Below are 18,245 nucleotides of genomic sequence, written 5' to 3'. Positions count from 1 at the left end.
CAGTTCTGGCTAACATCAAAGGAGACTTGACACCACTCTGACAGAAAATAAGTCCCATATTATTTAACCAGGTACCAAGAGAACACAGTTTTTTGAGCATAGCACTCTGGACAGCTGATCTTTCATTTGGACCACGTGCCTGAAGTGAAACTACATGGTGAGAAGAGTTTTGAAAATTTGTGAACGAGGACAAGAAATGGCAAGATGATGAAGCAGAGAACAGAATTTTGGTCTCTTGACTACCCTCTGACTATTAATAGCCATGGACTCATACAGAGTAAATAAGAAGATATGATGCAGTCACAAAGCATCTCCTCTGTTGTATGATTTACTTTAGATCACAGACTCTGGAATTAGTTACTAAACTCAACTATTTTCAGATACCTGGGTGGCTCAGTGGTTGAGTGTCTACCTCTGGCTCAGGTCATGGTCCGGGGGTGCTGGGACTGAGTCCCGAATCAGACCTCCCACACAGAGCCTACATCTCCCTCTGCCTAGGTCTCTGCCATTCTCTGTGTCTCTCATGAATAAACAAATAAAACCGTTTAAAAAAATAAAAATAAACCACTTTCTAGGTCTATAGAGATTAATGTTCATATCTAATTTAAATACACAGAAGTGTAGGCAATTTTTTAAGGTTCAAAAATTCCTCTTGAAAATTTTAGGTCAGTTTTACCTACAGTCAACTAGTCACTCATTCCAGAACTGTGCTCATTCTGTCTCATGAGAAATTATCATTAGCAATCTACTCTGCAAATGGCCTGTGGCTGCATTTGTCCTTCCCTATCTACTCCCCTCCCTGTGGCTTCTCCTCTCTCAAAGGTGCTACTTCAAAAGCTAAAGTGGAGGGAAAAAAACTCATGATGAAAAAGAACAGCCTAATTCTCACCAACACACTGAAACACTTTTCACAACCACGGTCATATTTTCATTTCACTCTGTCATATTAGTCAAATCTGTACCAAGATTCGTTTGCGGTAGCCAGCATTTTCTTTTCAAAAGTGTAGAATCCTATTTCATAATTTCAAGAGGGATAAGGGGACATACATCTCAGAAGGTACATCATTCCATCTTAGTGTGAATTTAGTTATCAAGTTAACTTTCCTCTTAATCCCAGAAATCAATTCCATGGAAAGTATCTGAGTTTGGGGTTTTAGTGTGAAAAGGGAGAATACTAATTTAGTAACACGGAACATTTCAGGGAACAATGCAGATCTGGATAAGGTGTCAAGGTAGGGAGAGGGCATGTGGTCCCAGAGGCCCTTGGAGGTCAAAGAAAGGGAAGGAATACAGAGCCAAAAACAAGCTCTTTTAAAAATATTACCTCCTGTCAATTTTAGAAGGAAGAAACTTTCTTCACAGTCAGCTGGACTAGTTGAGAAACAAAATTCTCATTTATAAAGTTGGTTATCTAAGGGAAATGCTCCTGAGTTCCCAATAACCAACTTAGTAAGTAAACATTTAATAATAATTCTTAAAGGCAGAAGACCATTACTAATGCTTACTTAAATTTTCTCCATGATTGATACTGTCAATTTTGGTGGGAGGAGTAGGGGTAGGGGTGAATTATGGACAAGATACAGAACTAAAAAGCTATGTGGCTAATATTTTTCTTTCTTCCTTTCTTTTTTTTTTCTGCATGACTATGTAAATGGCAGAGAATTCGGAGGCCGAATTAAGCTTCTATCCCAGGATATTAGTAAGAGTGCTGTGCCCAAAATGAAGTTCTTGTTCTTAAGGCTTGGAAGAAACCCAACATCCCAGCCAGTTCCAGAGACCATTTATATCTGACATGGTTAGTGGTACAGCCTGCATCACAAATATTTCATATTCAACATGAGATTTTTTTTTTGAGTTTGCCTATCAAATTTTCAATTACTAAATGGGGACTCTATTCCTCAGATTGGTTTTAATGAAGTTCTTTCAGAGGTCTATTACATAGCAAGCTGAACCTTATTTGTCTGGTGTCTGTGTTCTGCTTTTAATTTATTTAACTAGAAAACTAGATTGATTTATACTTTCAATCAAAACAATATTTAAAAAATCTTTATTAAGGACCTATATGGGAATCAGCTATCATCTTACCCAGAGGTAAGGGTCCCTGAGGTTAATCTGAATTTCTCCTGCTCCTCCCCAGAACCAGAATGGCAAAAGCACAACTCAGCAACATCTTGACTATCCTAGCAATAAGTCCCAAACCCCTGTAGAATATATTAAGTTTCCACCCCCAGGTACCTCCCTACACACTTCAAGGACAACAGCTGTACTATTATGAACTGATGGTATTTGCAGGCTCCACAGGATTCTGTTCAAAACCACCATTTGTCCTGTTCATCATAGGATTAGCAACAAGAGAAAGCCCTTGATTACTGGAATAGCTGAGGCCATTGCCCAGTGACATTCCTATATAGAAGAGCAAATGGATTTTACTTCCAGGTAGTCCCCCAAGCAGAGTTCCTTTTCCCACTGCTGTTTTAGGGAGCTCTGTCCTTTAAACATAAAAACATTGCATGCACATGCACACACACACACACACACACACACACACATTCACATACAGAAAACCTTGCAGCACAAGCTTGAAAGCCTAGCTTCTTACTTACGAGAACTATCCAGGCAGTCTGTCTTCAGTCCTAACCAAATGCATTTTGGACCTCTAAGCAGGCACCTGCCTGCCACGTTTCTGTACAAGTGAATTTAAACCTATTTCTCCAAGAAGAATCATCCACACTAGATACCTCCCACTGTTAGCCATGTGATACACTCAGCATGATGTCTGCTGAAGTCTGGGAATGTGCGCCAAAACAAGACACGACAATGACACAGCACTTACATTTCTGCTATAACCATCCTTAAGAGCAACTCTTCAATTTTATCTCAATTAAGAAAAAAAAAGTGAATCTTAAGATGATTCTTAATAGCTAATCCCCCCAAATTGTAAAAAAAAAAAAAGTATTTCTTAAAATGTCACTATTCATCCCATTCTTCTTCAGTCTAATTAAAAGCAAAACACATTCAGAGTTTGCCTACACCTATCTAGAAATTATTTCTAAACACTTAAGAACTCTAAAGGCTTTTATAAAAAGACCAGCTCAAATAATCTAAGCTCCAATTCCTTCACTTTAACAGTGGACAAAAAAAAAAAAGGACCAGAAAAAAACAAGTCACTTTTTTTTTTTTAAGTATTTATTTATTCATTCAGGAGCCACAGAAAGAGAGACAGAGACACAGGCTGAGGGAGAAGCAGGCTCCATGCAGGGAGCCTGACATGGGACTCAATCCTGGGTCTCCAGGATCACGCCCTGGGCCTGTGATGAAGCCTGCTTCTCCCTCTGCCTGTCTCTGCCTCTCTCTCTCCTCCCTGTGCATTCTCATGAATAAATAAATAAAATCTTTAAAAAAATAAGATTTTATTTATTTATTAATGGGGGGGGCAGGCTCCATGCAGGGAGCCTGACATGGGATTCGATCCCGGCTCCCCAGAATCAGGCCCTGGGCCGAAGGCAGCGCTAAACCACTGAGCCACCCGGGCTGCCCTCAACTGATTTGAAAGGACTCCAACGTCTATTAAGAAAAAAATCACTCCAAACTCCTTAGTATGATATCCTGGTCATATAATCCTACAAGACCCTGCCCTAGGACCTACAAGAACCATCAGCAGTTTTCCATGGAGGCTCTCCCTGTACCTGAGTCACATGGAACCAGCTGCCATTTTATAAGCCTATCACTGATCTCTTACCACATGCCCTTGTTCACGCAGTTCTCCACACTTCAAATCCTCTTCATTCCTGCTCGCTTGTCAGTCTTAAAATCAAGGCCCACATCAACTATCACCTTTTCTGTGATTCCCTTTTGAAATCTTTTCTCCCAGCACCATGGAGAACTAACACCTCATCTGTACTTCAATTGTAACAGTACAGTCTAATCTGTACTGTAGTTTTATATGCCAACGGCACTTATAACTGCTAGATCCCAAAGGGGAAGGACCATGTCCAAGCAATATGTGTATTTTCTCTTAGTGGATTACTTTGCACAGAAGATGAACTAAAATAACAAAAACCAACAAAACAAGGGAGCTAGGTAAACAGAATTCTAAAATGGTATGACTGAACTTAATAAAAAGGTCTCAGGTCTCAGGGTGCCTAGGGGTGCTCAATCAGTTAAGTGTCCGACTCATGATCTCAGCTCAGGTCTCAATCTCAGTGTCGTCAGTTCAAGGCCCGCACTGGGCTCCACAATGGGCATGGAGCCTATTTGGGGCGGGGGGGAGGGGGGGGAGTAGGTCTAATTTGAAATTAATCAGAGGTGCTAAAACTACAAAAACTCTTCAAAACGGGAAAAATGATAAACATGGTCAAGGTTGAATGTCACCACTGATTAACTACATTCACCTCATTTCTTCTACTTTCCAAACAGCTTTGTGCCAGAGCACTCATGTTGTCTGCAATCACAGAAAGCAAGCCAACAAGGAGTAACCATACAAGCCAGATCTCCATGCTGGTCATCTTATCATTATTAGGCAGGGCAATAAAAATAGCTCTCTGCTTTTAGAAAAAGCAGAACATGATGCAATATGGCAGAAACAAATAGCATTTTGTTGAAGAGATAAACTACCACCATCATGTTAACATCACCATATAAATGTTAAAACTTTTATAATTATTAAAATGTTAAATCTCCATAGTATCAGCTCACATATATCTGTCAAGGAGTAGTAAATACACTATGCAATTTTAAGATTACTGAGTGCTGGGGAAACTGGTTGAAGGGAAAAAAGTACTCACACTTGATTAGCTTTTGAGAACTAATCAAGAAAAATCTCTCCATCAAGCCAAGTGAAGCTTCTCAAGTTCAGAGCCATAAAGTGCCATTTTTTATTCTTTAAGATGTCAGTGAAAGTGAAGGAAAATGAAAGACTGAATTATAAGGAGATGGGGATTTGTGCTGATAATTCTGTAATTATTTATTATAGATACACACAATGTGTGTCTCCTTCAGAGTCCCATTGGACTCTTGAGTTCCTAGATGGCAAGGACGTATCTTTTTCATCTTTTATCCTGTACATCTAGTACTATAGTGACACCTGTTAGGATCTCAACTGCAGTCATCTTGCTGGGAGTGCTCTATTCCATATCATGACACAGACTTCTCTCGTTGGAGTTCACAGTTGCCTAGCTGGAAGAACCCTCTTGGCTCTTCCACTGTGGGTCCTGGGCTTACAATCAGCATTGGAGTATAGTAGCCACATTCTTCTGGCAGGAAAGAGGAAGGTATGAACTCTATAGGGTACTCAGCAGACATTTTGTAGAAAGCCCTTAATGGTGGTAGTAAATGCCTTGCCTTTAACATAAAATAAAAGTGCCTTATAAATGCTTTCAAATGGGGAGGAGGAGTGTAAAATACTGAATAAAGTGAAAAGTCAAAGGAATCTTTCAAGGTATTTTTAACCTAACTTTTAACATTTTATCTGAAATAGAAGTAAGGATCTGAGTTAAAAGTGAAATGCGGTCGGGGGTGGGGGGAGGGGGGACAGAAAAAAAATGTGAAATGCCACTGGATCAGAATCATTCAGGGACAGAGGTGGGCATTTTCAGTTTTTAAGTATTGATTCTGAAGGGCACTCAATTGAAACTATTGAATTAATCAACAATCTACTTAATACACTAAAAATATAGTTTACTGAAATGAAACATAAGACAGAATTTATAAAACTTAACACTTTTTTTAAAAATTTACTTATTCAAAAATAAATAAATAAATAAAAATTTACTTATTCATGAGAGACACAAAGAGGCTGAGACATAGGTAGAGGGAGAAGCAGGCTCCCCACTGGAAGCCCGATATGGGACTCGATTCCAGGACCCTGCAAACACAGCCTGAGCCAAAGGTAGACGCTCAACCACTGAGCCACCCAGGTGCCCCAAAACTTAACACTTTTAGAAAGAGATCACATTCTCCCTTTATGGGAAGGTAGGTGCTTTTTTAAAAAAAAAAATAATTTATTTATTCATGAGAGACACAGAGAGAGAGAGACAGACAGACAGGTAGAGGGAGAAGTAGGCTCCATGCAGGGAGCCCGATGTGGGACTCAATCCCAGATCCCAGGATCCCACCCTGAGCCAATGTCAGACGCTCAACCGCTGAGCCACTCAGGCATCCCTGGGTAGGTGCTTTAGATAGACTTTACTACAAGTAGAGCCCGACAGGGATTCTTATAGAATTGATTTACTGAGGGAGTGCCTTTAAGAGAAACCTATAAGGGACGGAAGGGAAGCAAAACTGTGTTTCAGCTAAAGGTTAGCCTGTGCCTCTTGCCTGGGAAGCTATGAAGCACAACCATACCACAGAGTCAATCCCACCATGAGGTAAGGGAACCAGGTTTCTGTAACTCTCATCAGGCAGTCCTTGGCTGAGAGCCATGTGAAGGGAGGGGACATAACTTCCCAGGCATCTCTGGGGGAGGTGGCTCCCACATGCTATGGCCCTTGCTAACACTGACAGGAGCTTGGAGTTGGTGTTGGGGGAGGGGGGTGTTTATGAGAGAGAGAGAGAGAGAGAGAGAGAGAGAGAGAGAGAGAGAGAGAGACGGACTCTAAGCAAAAAACCATTAGTAGAAAAAAACTGACAAATTTAATTCACTAAGATTTAGCAGTATTAAATATTAATCTTGTATATATCTAACAACACAGCTATTTTAAAAACAAAAAACTTCACCCAAAACAACAACACTAATTCAAAAAAAGTATATGCACCCCTATGTTTACTACAGCATTTTATAACAGCCAAGATCATGGAAGCAATCTGTGTCCATCAAAAGATGAATGGATAAAGAAGATGCGCTACATATACATACATACATACACACACACACACAAAATTTAATATTACTCAGCCATAAAAAAGGATGAGCTCTTGCCATTTGCAACGACATGGATGGACCGACCTGGAGGGTATTAAGCTAAGTGAAATAAGTCAGAGAAAGACAAATACCATATGATTTCACTTATATATGGAACCTAAAAGACAAAACGAACAAACAAAAAGCAGAAAAAGACCTATAAATATAGAGAACAAACACAGTTGGCAGAGCAGAAGGAGATATAGGGGGAGACACTTCATTAATATTTAATACTGGTTAATGGGTAAAATGGGTGAAGGGAAATGGGTAATACAGGCTTCCAGACAGGAAATGAATAAGTCACAGGAATAAAAGGCACAGCTTAGGGAATATAGTCAATAATGTTGTAATAGCACTATATGGTAACAGATGGTAGCTACACTTGTGTGAACACAGCATGATGTAAAAACTTATCCAATCACTAAGCTCTACAGCTAAAACTGTAATGTTGTATATACTTCAATAAAAGTAAAACAAAAACATAAAACTGACCTTAATGAGGAGAAACAAAGGAATCCTCCTTCACAGAGGGGATATTGTAAAACATCTCTCTCAGTAATTGACACATCTTAGAGACAAAAGTCAGTAAGCATATACTAGCTCTGAACAACTCAATATACAAGTTTTAGCTAATGAACTACAAAGTACAACTGGAGAAGATACTTTTCTACACATATGGGACATTTCATTTGTAAAATAAAGGTCTATTAAGACATAAAACAAATCTCAAATTTTAAAAATTATTATTATAAGAGAAGAAACTAATGGTTACCCGCGAGGAGGTGGATGGGGGGGAATGGGTGAAATAGGTGATGGGAATGAAGGAGTGCACTTGTGATAAGCACCAGGTGTGACATGGAAGTGTTGAGTCATTCTACTGTACACTTGAAATCACACTGTGTTAACTGGAATTTAAAAACTTTTTTAAAAATAAATATTTTATGATATACATTTAGGAAACATCACAAATAAGTTAGAGATAAAAATCTGAATTTTTAAAAAATTTGTTGGGGCAGCCTGGGTGGCTCAGTGGTTTAGCGCTGCCTTCAGACCAGGGTGTGGTCCTGGAGACCCCGGATCAAGTCCCATGTCGGGCTCCCTGCATGGAGCCTGCTTCTCCCTCTGTCTGTGTGTCTCCCTCTCTGTGTGTCTCTCATGAATAAATAAATAAAATTAAAATTAAAATTAGGGATCCCTGGGTGGCGCAGCGGTTTGGCGCTTGCCTTTGGCCCAGGGCGCGATCCTGGAGACCCGGGATCGAGTCCCGCGTCGGGCTCCCGGTGCATGGAGCCTGCTTCTCCCTCTGCCTCTGTCTCTGCCTCTCTCTATCTCTCTGTGACTATCATAAATAAATAAAAAAAAATAAAAAAAATAAAATTAAATTAAAATTAAAAATTTATTAAGAAAATTTTTAAAAAGCTACAAACAATTCATGAGTTAAATCATAAAAGAAATGAAAAAATACTTAGAATTGAGTAATAACAAAAATATTACACACCAAAGCTTGTAGAGTATACTTAAAGAAAGAATGAGGAAGTTTCCAGCCTCAGGTGCTTTTATTTAAAAAAGAAGGATATTAAATGTTTATTTATAAATAAATTAAATAAATAAGAAAGAGAGAAAGAGAGAAAGAGAGAGAGAAAGAAAGAAAGAAAGAAAGAAAGAAAGAAAGAAAGAAAGAAAGAAAGAAAGAAAGAAAGAAATTAGTTAAAATCCATATTAAGAGTCAGATAGAAAAAAAAAAAAGAGTCAGATAGAAATAAATTTAAAGAAAACCAAAAGGGGCAGCCTGGGTGGCTCAGCGGTTTAGCGCCGCCTTCAGCCCAGGGCCTGATCCTGGAGACCCTGGATGGAGTCCCATATCGGGCTCCCTGCATGGAGCCTGCTTCTCCCTCTGCCTGTGTCTCTGCCCCTCTCTCTCTCTCTCTCTCTCTCTCTCTCTGTATCTCTCATTAATAAATAAATAATAAAACCTTTAAAAAATAATAAAATAAAGAAAACCAAAGGAAGGAAATAAATTCTTGAACAAAAATAAGGCACAAAGAAAGAAATGAGGAGATCAACAAAGCAAAAGTCCCCTTTAAGGAGTAATAAAGTTAACAAACCTTTGGTAAGACTGACCAAAAAAGGAGAGAGGACATAAATGAACAATTCTGGGAAGGAAGGGAAAAGAATAATGCTATAAATGTGGCAGAGGAAAAAGGAGATTACCAGCAACTATGCCAACAAACATGAAAATCAGATGAAAAAGACCAGTTCCAGGGCACCTGGCTGGCTCAATGGACGGAGCATAGGACTCTTGATCTCAGGATTGTGAGTTTGAGCCCCACACTGGGTGGGAAGATTACTAAAAAAAATATTATATATATATATATATATACACATATATATACTTTTTAAAAAGACCAGTTCCTAAAAGATCCTAACTGATCCAAAATATTATAGTAAGCAAAAAACCTAAAAGGTCCCAAATCAATTAAAGAAATTGAAACAATATTTTTAAGTCTTAGACACACAAACACCCCCCACACACACACACACGCATATATAGCACATATACACACCCTACCTAAGGATTTTACAGTTCTACCAAATATTTAAGGTGCAGATAACTCTGATCTAACATAAACTCTTTAGAAAATAGAATTCTCACCAAATCATTTTATGAGGTTAACAAAAGTATAATGTAGTGGTTAGAGGCCTGCATTTCAGCCAGACTGTGAGAGGTTCAAAGTTGGCTTCTACCACTTACTATCTATGTGACCTTGAGCAAGTTTCTTCATTCTTTTACTTCAGTTTCCTCAAATGTTAAGTTGGGAATAATAGTATCACCTACTTTCTGGATCTGTTAATATATAAAATAGGGCATGGAACATTGTATGGGTTTTACAGATTTGCTACTGATTATATGACTATTAATAATATAACTGCTACTAAATCCAAACAAGAAGAACCCAGTAATGGAAAATTATAAGCCAAAATAAACTTTACAAACTTAAATCAGGGGTCAGCAAACGTTTTCTGTACAGAGCCAGATAGTAAATTGTTTATAAACTCACTTATATACTTTGTAACAAATAAAGGCAGTCCTTGCTTTGCATGGTTCTAATAAGCACAAATTTCAGTTACCACGATTTAGTTAAATAATACCAGTCCCCCAACAATGTGGTTCAAGTTTTAGTTAACATGGTACATTAACTATGAGAAACTGCAGAAAGTATAAAATTTGCTGTTAGCCCTTCCGTCTACAAATTACTACATAAGTAACAGGTGTGCATGGAGATCAGTGACCTGTCACACCACTTTTTTAATTTTTTTAAAGATTTTATTTATTTATTCATGAGAGACACAGAGTGAGGCAGAGACATAGGCAGAGGGAGAAGTAGGCTCCCTGCAGGGAGTCTGGTGCAGGACTTGATCCCAGGACCCCAAGATCACAAAGTGAGCCAAAGACACAACACTTAACCAACTGCGCCACCCAGGCACCCTTCATATCACTTGTTTAAAAATATTTTATTTATTTATTTTAGAGGGGAGGGAAGGGAAGAAGGAGGAAAAGAGAATCCCAAGCAGACACCATGCTGAGTGCAGAACCCCCTACACAGGGCTCGATTTCACAACCCTGAGGGTCATGACGTGAGCCAAAATCAAGAGTTAGAGGCTTAACCCAGGCACCCTTCACATCACTTCTTCAAAGCCTGCTGCTGATTGGTCACTGAGCATCTGTTATTCAGTTCATGCATAAACGGTGATGTTGCCTCCTCATCTCCCAATGATGAACCCATGTGGCATTTCACAAAACTGAATAACTGAAAGAAAGAACTGGCCTACAAAAACAAATGTGCAGCAAAGAATCAAAAAGTAGTTAACAGGGATCCCTGGGTGGCGCAGCGGTTTGGCGCCTGCCTTTGGCCCAGGGCGCGATCCTGGAGACCCGGGATCGAATCCCACGTCGGGCTCCCGGTGCATGGAGCCTGCTTCTCCCTCTGCCTCTCTCTCTCTCTCTCTCTCTCTCTGTGACTATCATAAATAAATAAAAAATTTAAAAAAAAGAAAATTTGCAAAAAAAAAAAAAAGTAGTTAACACTGGAAGTGAAATTCAAGTCAAACATAAATGTACTCATAGAAAAAACAGCTCACTGGGAATGTTGACATGACTCTGGATATGCTGCGAGAGGAACTCAGTGAAGGTAAACTTATCTCCATAAATGAGGGCAATGATTTGGTGAAAAAAATGAAAATGCCTTAGAGGAGGTGATGCTGGCAAGAAATTTCACATTAGAAGAACTGGGAAGAGGGGATCCCTGGGTGGCTCAGCGGTTTAGTGCCTGCCTTTGGCCCAGGGCGCGATCCTGGAGTCCCGGGATCGAGTCCCACGTCAGGCTCCCGGCATGGAGCCTGCTTCTCCCTCTGCCTGTGTCTCTGCCTCTCTCTCTCTCCATGTCTATCATGAATAAATAAATAAAATGAAGAAGAAAGAAGAAGAAGAAAGAAGAAGAAGAAGGAGGAAGAAGGAAGAAGAAGAAGAACTGGGAAGATACTTTCCCATTTTTCATTTCCGTAAGTTTTATAATGGAGAACAAGGGAGCTTTTTTTTTTTTTTTAAGTTTTTAAAGATCACAGGACAATCATAATTTTTCCCATTGATTATTAACTTTGCTTTACACAGTTTCACTCTGCATGGCCATTTTTACAGTCCCAAATACTGTGCAAAGCAAAAACGGCCTTAACTCAACACTGCCATCATAGTATGAAAGTTTCCACAGACAATACACAAATGAACAAGTGTCTCTGGGTTACAATAAAACTGTATTTATAGTCACTAAAATTGAATAGGGTACATCATCTGTCATGAAATGTTTTTCTCCTTTTGATTTTCTGTCAATCATTTTAAAACGTGACAAACATTCCGTGTTCACAAATTTTTTTAAGATTTTATTTATCCATTTGAGAGAGAGAGCACAACCAAGGGAGGGGCAGATGGAGAGGAACAAGCAGACTCCCTGCTAGTGGGGAGCCTGACACAAAGCTCAATCCCAGGACTCTGATATCACAACCTGAGCCAAAAACACACACTAAACTGACTAAGCCATCCACACGTCCCTTATCTCATAAATTATACAAAAATAGACAGTAAGCTGAATTTAACATTAAGCCATAATTTGCTGACTCCTGACTTAAGTGAAAAAAATCCTAAAATAAACAGTAGCAAATCAAGTAATGTGAAAGGATTCAACTTAAACCAAGTTGGCTAATAAAACTTTAAAAGAATCTATCAATATATTCACTACATCAAGAGATGAAGTAGGGAAACTAAAAGCTCATTTCTCAATAGAACCAAAAAAGCCTCTGAGAGACACCTGGATGGCTCAGCAGTTGGGTGGGCTGCCTTGGGCTCAGGGCGTGATCCCTGTCCAGGGATCAAGTACTGCACTGGGGTCCCTGTGGGGAGCCTGCTTCTCCCTCTGCCTATGTCTCTGTCTCTCTCTCTCTGTGTCTCTCACAGAGACACAGAATTTATTTATTTATTAAATAAATATTTATTATTTATCATTTATTTATTTAATACATAAATTCTTTTTTAAAAAGCTTGGGGGGAACTCAATTAGGATAGGAAGATCCCTTATCTGACAAAGGGTATCTACAAAATAAACAACAAAACGAAACCTGCCACAAACATTTTCTTGAAATGAGGTAGAAATAAAAACACCTGCTATTGCTGCCTGCTATTGCATAGCTAGTATAGTACAAAGAGCCAAGGAAAAAAAATTAAGAGCATAAGGATCATAAAGAAAAATAATAACAGTCATTGTTTGCAGGAAACAACTATATACAGAGGAAATAAACTATTAAAATTAGTAAATGAATTTAGCAAGGTTGTTGAACTCCAGGCAAATTATTAAAACACAACTGTATTTCCACATGCTAGCAAAAACAAATGGAAGATTTTTTTTTAAAGTATCACTTACGATGGCATTTTCTTCAAAATTTCTAAGAATAACTTTAATGAAAGATATCCTGTACTACTACACAGAAAACAAAAAACTGAAATTACACATTTGAATAAATGGCAGGATATATCATGATCATGTAGAAGACCCAATATTTTAAAGATGTCAGTTATCTCCAAACTGATCTACAGATTGAACCTTTACAATCAAAATCCCAGTAGTAGGTTTTTGGTTTTAAATTCAAACTGAAAAGCTGATTCTAAATTTTATATGAAAATATAAACAACTAAGACAATCTTAAGAGAATTTAGAAGACATTAAGCCGCTAGAGATCAAAACACACTGCTGGATTAATCTATATGAAATTGCCAAAAAGTAATGACCTACAAATATGACCATTTCATAAGTTTCAACTAATATGTATAAATATAGAATTGAAGACAGTAAGGTACTGGCACAACCACCAAGAAAGAGGTCAAGTGAACAGTTTCAAAACAGAACCACTACATACAGTAACTTTTGTGACACCTGCGGAGTAATAGGTAAAGAACTGTTTTTTCAATAAATGATGCTGGGTCAATTGGATATCCAATTATAGGGGAAGATGTATCTTGAGTTCTATCTCACACAATGCACAAAAATCAATTCTAGGTAAATAAGCCTAAGAGTGAAAGATAAAACAATGAAGCTTCTAGAAGATAATATGGAGAATATCTTCATGATCATGGGAGTAAGCCAAGATTTCTTAAACAGGTCACACAGATCACTATAAGGGACTAAGAATGATAAATTAGACTACATTAAAGATAAGAATTTGTGTCCATTCAAACCATGTGTTGAAGAAGATACTTGCAACACATAAAACTCATATACGGGATATATAAAGAAATCTTACAAATAAAAAATAAAGAAAAAGCTGGGGTGCCTGGGTGGCTCAGTTAAGTTGAGCATCTGACTCTTGATTTCAGCTCAGCTCATGATTTAGGGGTCATGAGATGGAGCCTCAAGTTAGACTCTGGGCTCAATGTGGAATCCACTTGAGATTTTACCTTTCCCTCTGCCCCTCCCCCTGGTTGTGCCCTCTCTCTCTTTCAAATAGATAAAATCTTTAAAAACAAAACAAAACAAAACAAAACAAAGGCCATCTCTCACAGGAGACTATCCAAATAACCAATAAACATATGAAAAAGTGCTTACTTTTACTAATCATCAGGGAAAAATAAATTTACACTGAGATCCAATAAATAAGCGTTTAAATAGTAGAATTGCTAAAATGAAAAAGACAATATCAAGTTTTAGGAAGCATAAGCAGCGACTAGACCTCTCATACACTGACATAAATTGATACAATCATGTTAGACAACAGTATGTTATTGTTTATAAGGTAGAATTTGTAAATTCTTAAAGTCAAATCCTTAGACTCAGGCCCTCCATTCTAGATATCTCTGATAAACTTTTACATCCCTTTATAATAATGTCAAAGAAGGGTGGCTCAGTGGTTGAGCATCTGCCTTAGGCTCGGGGCATGATCCTGGAGTCCTGGGATCGAGTCCCACATCAGGCTCCCTGCATGGAGCCTGCTTCTCCCTCTGCCTAGGTCTCTGCCTCTCTCTCTGTGTGTGTGCCTCTCATGAATAAATAAATAAATTCCTTTAAAAAAAAAAGAATGTCAAAGCAGCATTATTCATAATAAGAAGAATCTAAAAACAACCCAGAGGTACATCAATAAAGAATAATTTTTTTAAGATTTATTTATTTATTCATGAGAGACAGAGAGAGAGAGAGAGAGAGAGAGAGAGGCAGATACACAGGCAGAGAGAGAGAGGCAGATACACAGGCAGAGGCAGAGAGAGAGAGGCAGATACACAGGCAGAGGGAGAAGCAGGCTCCATGCAGGGAGTCTGACGTGGGACTCAATCCTGGGTCTCCAGGACCAAGCCCTGGGCTGGAGGCGGCGCTAAACTGCTGAGCTACCTGGGTTGCCTGAGAATAGATTAAATTTTATATTAATGAAATAAATACAGCATTGAGAATGAATTAACTATAGATATACACATAGACATCTGTGTGATCATGGGAGTAAGCCAATGATCTTGGCTTACTTTCAATAAGTGTTTAAAAAGTCCTACATTTATAATCAAACTACTAAAATAAACACAAAGGGTGCCTGGGTGGTGCAGTCAGTTACGCATCGGACTCTTGATTTCGGCTCAGGTCATGATCTCAGGGTTGTGATATCAAGCCCTACGTGGGCCTCCATCCACAGTCAGTGTGGAGTCTGCTTAAGACTCTCTCTCCCTAAAAAAAAAAAAAAAAAAAAAAGATTCTCTCTCCCTCTCCCCTTCCCAATCATGCTCTCTTTCTAAAATAAATAAATAGGGGATCCCTGGTGGCTCAGTGGTTTAGCGCCTGCCTTCGGCCCAGAGCGTGATTCTGGAGTCCCGGGATCAAGTCCCACATCAGGCTCCCTGCATGGAGCCTGCTTCTCCCTCTGCCTGTGTCTCTGCCTCTCTCTCTCTCTCTCTCTCTCTCTCTCTCTTTCTCTCTCATGAATAAATAAAATCTTTAAAAAAATAAAAAATTAAAATAAAATAAATAAATAAATCTTAAAAAAAACACAGGGAAAGGCACAAAAGTCAGTACGGTAATACTCTGAGGGAAAGAGAAACTCAGTAAGGAAGGGATAAATAAGGGACTTAGGAAAGTTCAACTCTGTAAGCTGAGTGGTAGACTCATGAATATTTATTTTTATTATTCATTAAATTTTGCATATATATTGTTTTACACATGGAATGATACATATGAAGTATCAGAGCAAAAAAGGGGGGAAATGAGGGAGATGGATGGTAGAAAGACCAGGGAACAAGAATGGGAGGGAACATGGGATCCCTGGGTGGCTCAGCGGTCTGATGCTTGCCTTTGGCCTGGGGCGTGATCCTGGAGTCCCGGGATCAAGTCCCACATCCGGCTCCCTACATGGAGCCTACTTCTCCCTCTGCCTGTGTCTCTGCTTCTGTGTGTGTGTCTCTCATGAATAAATAAATAAACTCTTAAAAAAAATGGGTGGAAACAAAGAGAAAAACATAAACAGTACCTATTAAGTTAAAAGAAATAGATTGGCTTCTGATTTCTAATAGTAACACTGGACACTAGAAAGCAATGGAATGATGCCTCTAAAACTGAGAAAATTATTCTGAACCTATTTTTATACCCAACCCATCTATTAAGTGAGGACCAAAATGTAAAATTCAAACATGCAATAAATCTAAAGTTTATTTTTCAAATACACTTTCTGAAAATGAACTTTCAGTGCAGACACCAGGAAAATGACAAGTGAACACAGCATCACAGAAAAGCCATAGTAGCCAAATAATACAATTAACCTACAAGAGAAATGTTCCAAGATGATAGGTAATCCACTAGATCTACAGACAACTGTATAAAATTAACCTTTCCACAAACAGTATGATTTTAAAAAGCTGAACAACCTTAAATTTTATGTAGTATAGATGATACACATTTTTCTACCAACAAGGTGAAAAAAAGCAACTAAAAATAGGCAGGGACAGGGCACCTGGCTGGCTCAGTCAGAAGAGCATGCATATAGTCAGGGCTGCGGGTTCAAGTCCCACACTGCATATAGAGATTACTTAAAAATAAATTAAAAACAAAAGTAGGCAGGACTATTGCTGCAGGGGGGACTACCGAAGAAAGTACTGATTCAAATACAATGCAAATGGAGGTGTGGCATTATTTTGAACTAATACTTTGAGAAAGGAATGAATCTTAGGTTTAGAACATTCTCATCAGAATTACTAATACAGGACGGACCCATGAGGAATTATATATTTCCCTTTTTTTTTTAAGATTTTATTTATTTATTCACGACAGACAGAGAGAGAGAGAGAGGCAGAGACACAAGCAGCGGGAGAAGCAGGCTCCATGCAGGAAGCCCAACGAGGGACTCAATCCCAGGTCTCCAGGATCACACCACAGGACAAAGGCGGTGCCAAACCACTGGGCTACCAGGGCTGCCCTATATATTTCCTTTTGTACCTAAGAGTAAAACATATATCACAGAAAGAAAAAGAAGGGAAAGTGGACAGGGATAATTCTAAAGCAGCAGCTGAAATCAACTGAAAGGCTTTTGCTGACTCTCCAAATTTAACCTTAAGTAGGCAGAAGGCAGAAAGAACTTTGCCTCCTCACTGGAATGTGCTTCTCTACTGGTCTGCAAGTCTGCATGTGCTGACCTTTATAAGACAGTATAAGGTTTGTCTGTTCTCCCTTCTGCTAGTGGGTTGAAAGACTGAACATGGGTGGACAATGACTTGGTCGCTCTGATGTTGGCTGTATTCAATATCCTACTGTATTTCTTGTACACTGGGAGATTTTTGCCAGAGATGCATTTTAATCCTTCAAAAATAAACAAGGCATAATGAGGTAAGAGAAGTTTAAATCACAAATGAAATTACAAAAGAAAATAACATGATATAACCATCTTGGTGCGGGGGTAGGGGGGCGGGTTGTTGGGATGGGACAACTCTCATAAATATAACCAGCAGCAGAGTTTACAAACTAAAATTGCAAAGACATCCAAACTATACTTCTTCCAAGAAATCTGTAAGTAAATTCTGAGTAATCAAAGGTACAAAAAGTAACATGCAGGGTGCCTGGGTGGCTCAGTCGGTTAAGCGTCCCACTCTTGATTTCAGCTCAGGTCATGATCTCAGGGTTGTGAGATTGAGCTCCAACTCAGGCTCTGAGATGGGCATGGAGCCTGCTTACGATTCTCTCTCTCGGGGATCCCTGGGTGGCTCAGCGGTTTGGTGCCACCTTCGGCCCGGGGCGTGATCCTGGGGTCCCAGGATCAAGTCCAACGTCGGGCTCCCTGCAAGGAGCCTGCTTCTCCCTCTGCCTGTGTCTCTGCCTGCCTCTCTCTGTCTCTCATGAATGAATAAATAAAATCTTAGAAAAGAAAAGAAAAAAAAGAAAAGAAAAGAAAAGAAAAGAAAAGAAAAGAAAAGAAAAGAAAAGAAAAGAAAAGAAAAGAAAAGAAAGAAAAGAAAAGATTCTGCCTCCCTGGCGCATCAGAAAAAAAAAAAAAAAGTCGGCGCCTGTGTGGCTCAGTTGGTTGGGTGTCTGCCTTAGGCTCATATCATGATCCCAAGGTCCTGGGATCAAGCCTCATGTCGGGCTCCCTGCATAGCCTGCTTCTCTGTCCCTGACTACTGCTCCCACTGCTTGTGCTCTCCCTGTCAAATGAACTAATAAAATCTTTAAAAATAGTAATAATAACGTGATAGGAGAAAGATTTTGGTGGTGAATACGTAATTAAAATAGAAGCTAAATAAGACTGTGGCAGAGATGTGCTCAGTGCTCATCAATCCTGTTTC

At 39.0% G+C, this 18,245-nt stretch overlaps 1 protein-coding gene across 19 annotated transcripts in view; it reads right to left on the bottom strand.

Annotated features, from left to right (window-relative positions):
• The window catches only part of MAP4 (microtubule associated protein 4), a 192,222-nt gene that overhangs the window by 137,382 nt on the left and 36,595 nt on the right, over positions 1-18,245 (bottom strand). The window contains exon 1 of one of the 19 annotated variants that reach the window (XM_055344037.1): positions 2,604-2,679. The exons of the other annotated variants lie outside the window; for them this stretch is intronic. The gene's annotated coding sequence lies outside the window, so the exon portion shown is untranslated. Of the gene's footprint in view, positions 1-2,603; positions 2,680-18,245 lie in introns of those variants that run through there. 19 annotated transcript variants of the gene reach the window in all.

Source organism: Nyctereutes procyonoides, unplaced genomic scaffold (assembly GCF_905146905.1).
Source record: "Nyctereutes procyonoides isolate TBG_1078 unplaced genomic scaffold, NYPRO_anot_genome, whole genome shotgun sequence".
NCBI classification, from domain to species: Eukaryota; Metazoa; Chordata; class Mammalia; order Carnivora; family Canidae; genus Nyctereutes; species Nyctereutes procyonoides.
This window is presented reverse-complemented; position numbering and strand designations above follow the sequence as displayed.